The sequence below is a fragment of the Chrysochloris asiatica genome, unplaced genomic scaffold (assembly GCF_000296735.1).
Source record: "Chrysochloris asiatica unplaced genomic scaffold, ChrAsi1.0 scaffold00211, whole genome shotgun sequence".
Taxonomy (NCBI): Eukaryota; Metazoa; Chordata; class Mammalia; order Afrosoricida; family Chrysochloridae; genus Chrysochloris; species Chrysochloris asiatica.
The window spans coordinates 933693-943790 of NW_006408729.1; the positions used below are offsets into that span (position 1 = coordinate 933693).

Genomic DNA, 10098 nt, shown 5'->3' on the forward strand with positions numbered 1-10098 from the left:
AACATATTGCATTAGACAAATCTGCTGCGCAAGACCTTTTTAAAGTGTTGAAGAGCCAAGATGTCAGCTTGAAGACTAAGATGCACCTGACCCAAGCCATGGTATTTTCAATAACCTCATACGCATGCAAAAGCTGGACAGTAAATAAGGAAGACTATAGAAGAATTGATGCTTTTGAGTTATGGTGTTGGAAGAGAATATTGAAAATTCCATGGGCTGCCAAAAGAACCAACAGATCTGTGTTGGAAAAAGTGCAGCCAGAGTGCTCCTCGGAGGCCAGAATAGCCAAACTTCATCTCTCATACCTTGAACAACTTGTCAGGAGGGACCAGTCACCGGAGAAGGATATCTTGTTTGTTAAGGTGGAGAGTCAGAGAAAAAGAGGACGACCCCCAGCAAGATGGATTGGCAAAGTGGCAGCATCAATGGGCTCAAACGTGGCAACAATAGTGAGTTTTGCCCAGGATCAGACAGTGTTTTTTATCTGCTGTGCATAAGGTCACCATGAGTCAGTACCAACTCGATGGCACCTAACAACAACAACAACTCATAGAGTATCTACAGCTCATAGGCCAAACCACCAAGAATCCTGGCCCAGTCAAGTTAACATAAAACCTTAACTATCACACTCTGGTAGTTGGATGTTATTTCTCCCAGTATTTCCCTCATCCTTTCCTTCATTCAGGAGACCTTGCTTAAACAAATGTTTAAGCTCTTAGTTTCTAACAGAAACATTGGCAGTCTAATTCCACCTATAGACACCTTGGAAGAAATATTTGGAGATCTATTTCCAAAAGGCACAACCTTTAAAACCCTATGTAGCACAATTCTACTGTGAGACACATGAGGTCACCATGAGTTAACTTGATTGTAGTAGGCTGTGGCCAGGCAAAAAACAGGAAGAGTCAGATTCTGTACAACTTTGTTGTTTTTAAATGCCATCAAGTCAGTTCCAACTCATAGCCACCTTGCATAGGGTTTCTGAGGAGAAGCTGGTGAGTTTGAACCACTGACCTTTCAGTTACAGTCTAATACTTATCCTACAGCACCACACCAGGATTCTGTCTCTAGTTTTAGGAATTCCAGAATCTTTATCCTCAGAATTCATGGTGTTGACAAAATGCCTTTGAAAAAACTTAAAGAAAAAATCCCCTGTCTCAGGCTGTGTTCTATAGAAGCAGAAGAATCTGAAAAGGAAATTCGTGAAACAAACAGTGGACTAGATGAAAGCTGTGAGCCCTTAAGCAGTAATAGCTCAGATGAATGCATCCTAAGAGGGATCTATAAATGCTCCCCACTGCTACTATTACACCCCCTCACTCATTCACACCACTCTGCTCTGAGTGTGGAAAATGCTCCCTAGCCAAACTCCAAAGTTATTTCCTAAGTAGAAATTTTCCAACCTACCATCCATATCGCCAACCCTTTGTTTTTTTGTATGTGAGTTCTCTCTACCGTCTTTCCTCTATTGTAATGTTTGCTGGTGGTTTAGTAGTAGAGTCTTAACTTCTGTACTAGAATTCAGGCTTGATTCCCAGTCAACTCGCCTCAGGTGCAGTCACCATCCCTGTTGGAGGCATGTATGTTACTAAGATACTGAACATGTTTTAGTGTAGCTTTCAGATTAAGAGGGACCTAGAAGTAAGGCCTAGTTATCTGCTTCTAAAAATCAGCCCATGAAAACTCCATAGATCACAATGCTTCAATCTAGAACCAATCAAGGGACAATACTGGACTGGGAAGTTTTTCATTCTGCTGCACATGGTGTCACCATGAGTTGGGAACTGACTCAATGGTACTTAACAATATTTGTTGTTGTTAAGTGCCATTGAATATGTATATTGAAAGTACCATGTATATTGAAAGTACCATGGACTGTTAAAAAAAAACAAATAGAGCAGTGTTGAAAGTACAACCAGAGTGTTCCTTGGGAGTCCAGATGCTCAGACTTTGTCTCTCATACTTCAGACATATTGTCTATCAGAAGGGACCAGTCACTGGAGAAGGATATGATGTTTGGTATGGTGGAGGGTCAGAGAAAAAGAGGAAGACTCCCAGTGAGATGGATTGGCACAGTGGCAGCATCAATGGGCTCAAATGTAGCAACGATTGTGAAGTTGGTCCACGACCAGGCAGTGTTTCGTTCTGTTGTACATAAGATTGCTGTAAATTGGTACCAACTTGATGGCACCAAGAAACAACAACAACACAGGGTTTCCAAGGTGTGGCTGGTGAGTTTGAACCACTGACTTTATGGTTCAAACTTACCTTGCAGTCCATTATCCCAGAGTGCCACACCAGGAGTTTATTACACCATATTTTCACAGTCTATTTACATGTCTTCTCCTTCCCTTCTGAAAACATTTAAAGAAAGATTATTACAATAATTTCTGTATGCCCAGTCCTTGACACAGTGCCTAGTATATAGGCTGGTTGTGTGCCGTGAAGTCAGTTCCAACTCATAACAACCCTGCATAGGGTTTCCAAGGCTCTAAATCTTTACAGAAGCAGAAAGCTTCATCTTTTTCCCACGGAACGGCTGGTAGTTTCAAACTCCTGACCTTAAAGTTAGCAGACTGACTCATAACCACTGTGCCACTAGAGTTCCTTGTCAGTGGTGGTTAAACTCCAATATTTATCCAATCATTTCTTCCTCTGCTACTCAGACTGAGAACTCAATTAACTGTAGAATTCTCAATCATCTCAAATATTTGTAGCAGGTGCACTATAGACTAAGATCTTACATTGACATCCAGCAAGTATTGGAAATAATTACTGCTGCTACTCCATGCTGCGTAGCTCAAATCCTATCCTCTTCAGCTAAAAATTTCATGAGACAGGCAACCAGCTTATATAAGTCACATTGCTATAAAATAAACCAGCTAAAAACTATTATTCACTCTCAAGAATGGAACTACACTGTTCAGTTGTAGGTCAACTACTCTGGGCCCTGTCTGGCTGGAAGAGTTGGCTTTAAACTCGGTGTAGCTAGTTTCAGTCCCTTACTATGGGTTGAGTTCATTGTTTCCTCACTTGTGTTTCTCTTCATGTATCTTGTAAATTGTCAGGAAAAACATACTATAAATATGATGAGGTCTACAAAGCAATACAGTGTCCTAGTTGAGAAAGTGAGGGAAGACTTTCCTAATGAATTGATATTTAAACTGAGGACTGAGAACGAGTACCCTTTAGCAAGACAAAAAGACAGGGAAGGAAATGTTAGGCAGGAAAAATCTCCTTATATTAATTAAGATATGGCTAGACTACAATAACAAAGGACAAAGTAATAGTTAAGGTCACTATTAGTAGGTACCAACTCGATGACACCTAACAACAACAACAACATAAAGCCTAATAAGTGAAAGGATACAACTCTGACATACACCTTTATTAATTTTAAACCATGTAGTATCTCTTTGGTCTGTTCAAATGACCACCTGTTGGTCTATTTACAGGTTCTGAACGAACACAATTAAGTATTCTGGAATTCCCATTCTTCAAAATATTAGCCAAAATTTACTATGATACACACAGCAAAATGCCTTTTACAAAGTTAATAATATACAGGTTAGCATCTTTCTGGTATTCTTTGCTTTCAGCCAAGGTCCATCTGACATCAGGAATGATATTCCTCTTTTTAGATCCTCTTCTAAATTCAACTTGAACTTCTGGCATTCCCTGTCAACGTGCTGCTGCAACCATTTGTGAATTTTCTTCAGTAAAAGATTATTTGCATATGATGTTAATGATTTTGTGCAATGATTTATACATTCCATTGGATCACCTCTCTTTGGAATGGGCACAAATATAGATGTCTTTCAAATTGACTGGCCAGGTAGCCATTTTACAATTTTCTTGACATAGACTATTACAAAAAATATATGCACCAAACCATCCCTCTAACAATGTAATCTACTTCTCAATTTGGTTCAATAAGCTATTGCAATGGTCACACCGAACTCAGACACCATATTCAGTTATAGGGTTTATTAGGAAGTTAACAGGTTGCAATTTGGGATAAATAATGCTCAGAGCACAGTTTGTTCCAGTCAGATATTGATAAATGCCCATAGAACACAACATTCCACCACTATTCTCAGCTGTAAAGCACACAGCTCTAGCTCTGTGGGTCAGCAAACCTAGCTTCCTACTTCAGTGCCTGGAGGCACCCCATTCTAAAAATAAGCTTCCTGCCTGAAGTTACTCAGCTTTACTTGCTCCATGGGCTGGGACATGCTCTGCTCTTTCCTGTGCTCTAGTTCTTGGTTCTGCTGCTTGCTGTTTCTCCTCTGCCACTTCTCCGATGTCACAGCTTTATGTCCCTGGGTTAAGGAGGTTTAATGTGCAGGGAACTCAGGGTCAAAAGTACACACTCTCCTCCTGGCTCCTCGTCTTTTGCAGTAGTGATATTCCCCTCTCCTGCTTCTGAGATGGCATAATTTAAACCCATGCTAAAATTTCAAGTTTTTACAATTACAATTAACTCCACAATTATGTAATAGTATTTACCTTGATGTCTGTAACTCTTATACACCTTTCTATGTCAGCCTTTTTTAAAAATAATATTGTGCTGATCTCCCCCTTATTATATGCTGTCTTTCCTTTTCCTAAAGTATATATTGAGTTAATAATTTTCTCTCTCTTCCCCTTCCATCCCTGTTAGCCTTCTTTCTTTTCTCTTTCTGTAAACCTTTCCTTCACTTTTTATAACAGTGGCATCAAACAATATTTGTTTATTTTTGTGATTGATATTTCACTCAGCATAACTCCTCCAGTGCCATCCATATTATGAAGTGTTTCATGAATTCTTCATTATTATTTAATATTGCATTATTCTTTAATATTGCATAGTATTTCATTGTGCATATGTATTATAGCTTGTTTATCCATTGATCCACTGATGGGTATTTAGGTTATTCACATATCTTTGCTGTTGTGAATAATACTGCAATGAAGTTGGGTACACATATATCTGTCCACGAAATGACACAAATTTGTTTGCTGAAAGTGAAGAGAACTTTAATAGCTTACTATGCAAGATCAAAGACTACAGACTTCAATATTGATTACATCTCAACATAAAGAAAACATAAATCCTCACAATTGGGCCAATAAGCAACATCATTATAAATGGAGAAAATATTGAAATTATCAAGGATTTGGAAGCAATGGTTAAGAAATCAAATGACTTATTGCACTGGGAAAAACTGCTGCTCTTGAAAACAAACAAACCCTTTAAATTGTTAAAAAGCCAAGATATCACTTTGAGGACTGCAGGTTGCTTAACCCAAGTAATGGTATTTTCAATCACCTCATGTGCACGCAAAAGCTAGATGAAAGACCAAAGAATTGATGTATTTGAATTATAGTGTTGATGAAGAATAATGAATATATCACTGACTACCAAAAGAATAAAGATCTCTATCTTGGAGAAAGCACAGTGAAAATACACCATAGAAGTGAGCATAGCAAGACTTTGTCTCAGGTACTTTGAACACATCATCAGAAGGGACCAGTCCTGGAGACGGACATCATGCTTGGTAAAGGAGAGGGTTAGCAACGACAACAACAAAAAAGGAGATCTTCAGTGAAATGGACTGAACAGTGGCTGAAACAATGGGCTCAAAAGCAGCAACCATTATGAAGATGGTACAAGACTTGGTTGGGTTGCATTCTCTTGCACATAGAGTTGCTAGGACTTAGACTCAACGTAATGGCAAATAAAAACAAACAAAACCCCCACCCAAAGAAATTTGACAAGTCATGAAAATCTACTCTGAGTATTTAGAATTAATATTTCTACTACAAGCCATCTGTGGAACTTACTTAGATAATAAATATACAAAATAGATTAAAAGAAAGAGAGTGAGATGGAGAAAGACAGAAATAGAGAGAAAGACAGAGAGATAGAGACAGAGAGGGAGGGAGGGAGGAAGGAAGGAAGGAAGGAGAAAAGGCTTATGTGAGTCACATGCAAACAGGAAATCACACCCAAACTAATATTACACTTTGTTAAGCTCCAACACCTGCATTTAGCAATATGCTAATTGTATCAGACCAAACAGAGCCTTGAGCATGGCAGTGTTCAGTACTTCTGTTTTGCTTTGATATAGTAACAGACAAGACTTTTGTGACATAGATTTACAACTGTTAGGAGAATTACTTATACTAAAAAGTTTAATATTCATCAAGACCTGTTAATGTTACATAATATCACCCACCAACATCTTCCATGCATTTCCAAAAAGAACCTAATCTAAACTTTGTTCAATCTTACCTATCATAGAAGCCTCTCTGAAAAGTATAGACTATAATTTATAACGTAGAAACAGTCTCTCGGGGTCCGCATGCTCCTCTACACGAGGCGGTAAGGAGGCCTCGACTTCAGCCCCAACCTCATCCCCAGCTTCAGTCACAATTCCAGCGACCCCGGCCGCAAAGGAGCCGTGGCTGGAGCTGAACAAAATACAGGTATAAAAGGCAGTAAAAGCTCTGTTCGCACATTCAGAGTCCAGAGAAAATGCGATTGCAGTGCTTTTGAATGAGAGTGAAAATATGTTTTTAATGGTGGTGGTGTGGAAAATCCCAAAGAAAGAACTGCAGGTCAGACTGTCTTTGCCTCATGCTATTCGATCAGACTTAACAACCTGTTTACCAAGGATGAACCCTACTTAATGCCTGAAAAGACAGAACAGTTCTGTAGGAATCTTTTGAACAAGCATAAAATTAAAACGATTTCTCAGATTATCTCCCTCCGAACTTTGAAACAGGAATATAAACCCTATGGAGCCAAGCTCCGCTTCTTGGACAGTTTTGACTTCTTCCTGACTGATGCAAGAATTAGGAAGCTTCTGCTTTCAATTATAGGGAAACATTTCTATCTCAGAAAGAAAGTCCCCGCATGTGTGAACCTCCTGGCCAAGGACCTGTCAAAAGAGATTAATAGCTGTGTCTGTGGAACGATCCTGAACATCTCTAAAAATGGTTCATGCAGCACCGTACGCGCTGGTCACGCTGGAATGAAGATGCAGCACATTGTGGAAAACATCGTTGCAGTCATAAAAGGACTTTCAGAAAAATTGCCAGAGAAGTGGGAGAGTGTGAAGCTTTTATACCTGAAAACTGAAAAATTGGTTGCCCTTCCTGTCTTGTCTTCAAGTTTCAGCTCTTTGGAATGGAAACAAGTACTCACTCAAGGCCAGAAGAAAAAAGATACAAAGAAAAAACAAATAGAAAAGCTCCAGAAAAACAAAGAGAAGAAAAGGAGAAATGCAACAGGCTGCAAAGGCTAAATCAGCCCAAACTCAAGAAAAAAAGGATACAGCTGAAATGCAGAGTGCCAGAGCCCAGAAGGGGAAGACCCCCGGATAGAAGAAAAAAAGCCACGGAGTGAAACCCAGCTGAAAATGGGTGACTACTCTGAGGATAAAATTCCACTACTGGTGCTGATGAAGAAAATACCTGCTAAAAAAAATTAATAAATAAAATAAACGCAGAGATGCCCAAGGCTGACATAGTAAAGAAGTCTCCACAAAAAAGTCCGGCTCCCAACACTCCTCTTAGGAAGAAGAGAAAGGCCACCTCTGCTCTGGGGACCCTGAAAGCCACAGAGCCAGGCTCTCCAGCTACAAGCCCAGCAGAGCCAGGGACCTCAGCTACAGGCCCCTGGAAGAGCCAAGAATTCGAGAAGAGACAGCAAAAGAATTAGCCTCTGCTCTGGGGAAGAAAGACCCGAAGCAGGCTCCCAAAAAGCCCAGACCCAAGTTCTTCGCCACTCCTAGTAAATCTGCCCGGGAAAACTCCCCAGAACCCCAAGCAACAGCCCAGAAAACCCAAACTGCCCCAGTTACCCTAAACCTGGCTCCGCCAGAAGGAATTACCAGAGCTTCCTGGAGGCTTCAAAAGAGCCAGGTCCTGCCTCCAGGAGTGAGGCCTGGGGGGAAAGGGTGTTCAGAACCACCACAGGTAACTCTGACACATATTCCGAGGTGTAGTAAGACCCTACATTTTGAAGTAAAATCTATTTTTTATTGTTCTTCTGCCATTTGCTACTAGAATGGGGAAATACAGTGCTGCTCTGTGGTTGTGTTTTTTGTTGTTGTTATTATTAAAGTGTACCATTTGGGAAAAAAAAGATAGTCTCTCAATGACCCCATTGCTACCTCCTCTCTCTTCCCTTCAGTTCCCCAAAGGTTGGCAGAATTCCCTTATAGTACTTAACAACCTTCATTATTGAGAAAAATATCCTCAATCTTCTTGTGCAGTTTAATTTAAATTTCTTTTTGTCCATCTTAAGCCAAAAAGGAAAAATAAATGAACACCATCTTCATCTAAAATATTTTTTACATTCCAAAGCATTATTAAATTGCTCTTTAGTTCAATAAAAAATATATATAGTTTCCAGCAAGTATATATTTTATAAGATGGAATCATTAAAGAATACCAAGTTCTATTCAGCAGTTTCTTTGTAATATCTTTAATGAAAGCACCCATCACTGTTTCTATGTTTGTCATGCTGTGGTGGCATGAGTTTTCCTATGGTTCAAAAATCAATGTCATCAATGCTTCAAACGCTAGCAAAAGCACCCATAGAGGACAGAATAATAAAAACCATCACATCTCTGTTAGTTTGTCATACTGTGGTGGCTTGTGTGTTGCTGTGATACTGAAAGCTATGCCACAGGTATTTTAAATACCAGCACAGTCAACCAAGGTAGACAGGTTTCAGCTGAGCTTCCAGTTGAAGACAGACTAGGGAGAAGAAGGAGAGACAGAATACTTCTGAAGATTTAGTCACTGAAAAATTATGAGTAGCCGTGGAACACTTTCAGCACCAGATTATTAAATATAAAAACATGATGAAGAGCACTAGAATACTGTCAGATGTACTGCTGGAAGATGAGCCCCTCAGGTTGGAAGACACTCAAAACAGGACTGGAGAAGAGCTGCCTCCTAAAAGTTAAATAGACTGTAATGACACAGATGGAGTAAAGCCCTCGAGACCTTCATTTGCTGATGAGGCACAACTCAAAATGAAGAGAAAGACTTGTAAAAATCCATGAATAATCAGAATGTGGAATGTACAAAGTATGCATTTTGGAAAATTGGAAATTGTCAAAAATGAAACGGACCATGTAAACATTGGCATCCTAGGCATTAGTGAGCTGAAAAGCACTGGTCTTCACCATTTTGAATCTGACAATCACATGGTTTACTATGTTGGAAATAACAGATTAAGGAAAATAGCATTGCATTCATCATCAAAAAGAATATATCAATATCAGTCATAAAGCACAACACTGTCTGTTATAGGATAAGATCCATATTTCTACAAGGAATACTTGTTAATCCCAATATTATACAAGTTTACACACCAATCACTAAAGACAGTGATGATGAAAATGAAGAATTCTACGTACTGTGGGGTTAATGCGCTGGACTACAAAGTCAGTTTGAGTCACAAGGTTGGAGGTTCAAGCTCACCAGACACTCCTCGGAAACCCTATACAGGGTCACTATGGGTCAGAACCAACTCAATGACACTTAACAACAACCACCACCATATTCAGTCTGAAATTGAGCAAACATGCAATCAAGATGCATTGATAACTACTGATGACTGGAATCCAAAGATTGGAAACAAAGAGGAAGAACCAGTGGCTGGAAAATATAGCTTGGTCATAGAAACTATGATGCTAGAGATCACATGATGGAATTTTACAAGACCAATGACTTCTTCATTGCAAATACCATTTTTAAACAACATGAATGATGACTATACACATGGACCTCACCAGATGGAATACACAGAAACAAAATTGACTACATATATAGAAAGATATAGTGGAAAAACTCCATATAATCAGCCAAAACAAGACCAGGGTCAGACTGTGGAACAGACCATCAGTTGCTCATATGAAGGTTCAAGCTGAAGCAGGAAAAAATTAAAACAAATCTGCAAAAAACAAAATTTGACCTCGAGTATATCCCATTCAAGAAATCAAACGACGCATTGCATTAGGCAAATCTGCTGCACAAGAACTTTTTTTTAAAGTGTTGAAAAGCAAAGATGTCAGCTTGAGGACTAAGGTGCGCCTG

At 39.4% G+C, this 10098-nt stretch overlaps 1 pseudogene; it reads left to right on the forward strand.

Moving 5' to 3' along the window:
- Positions 1–10098, forward strand: part of LOC102810928 — a 178188-nt pseudogene that overhangs the window by 20494 nt on the left and 147596 nt on the right.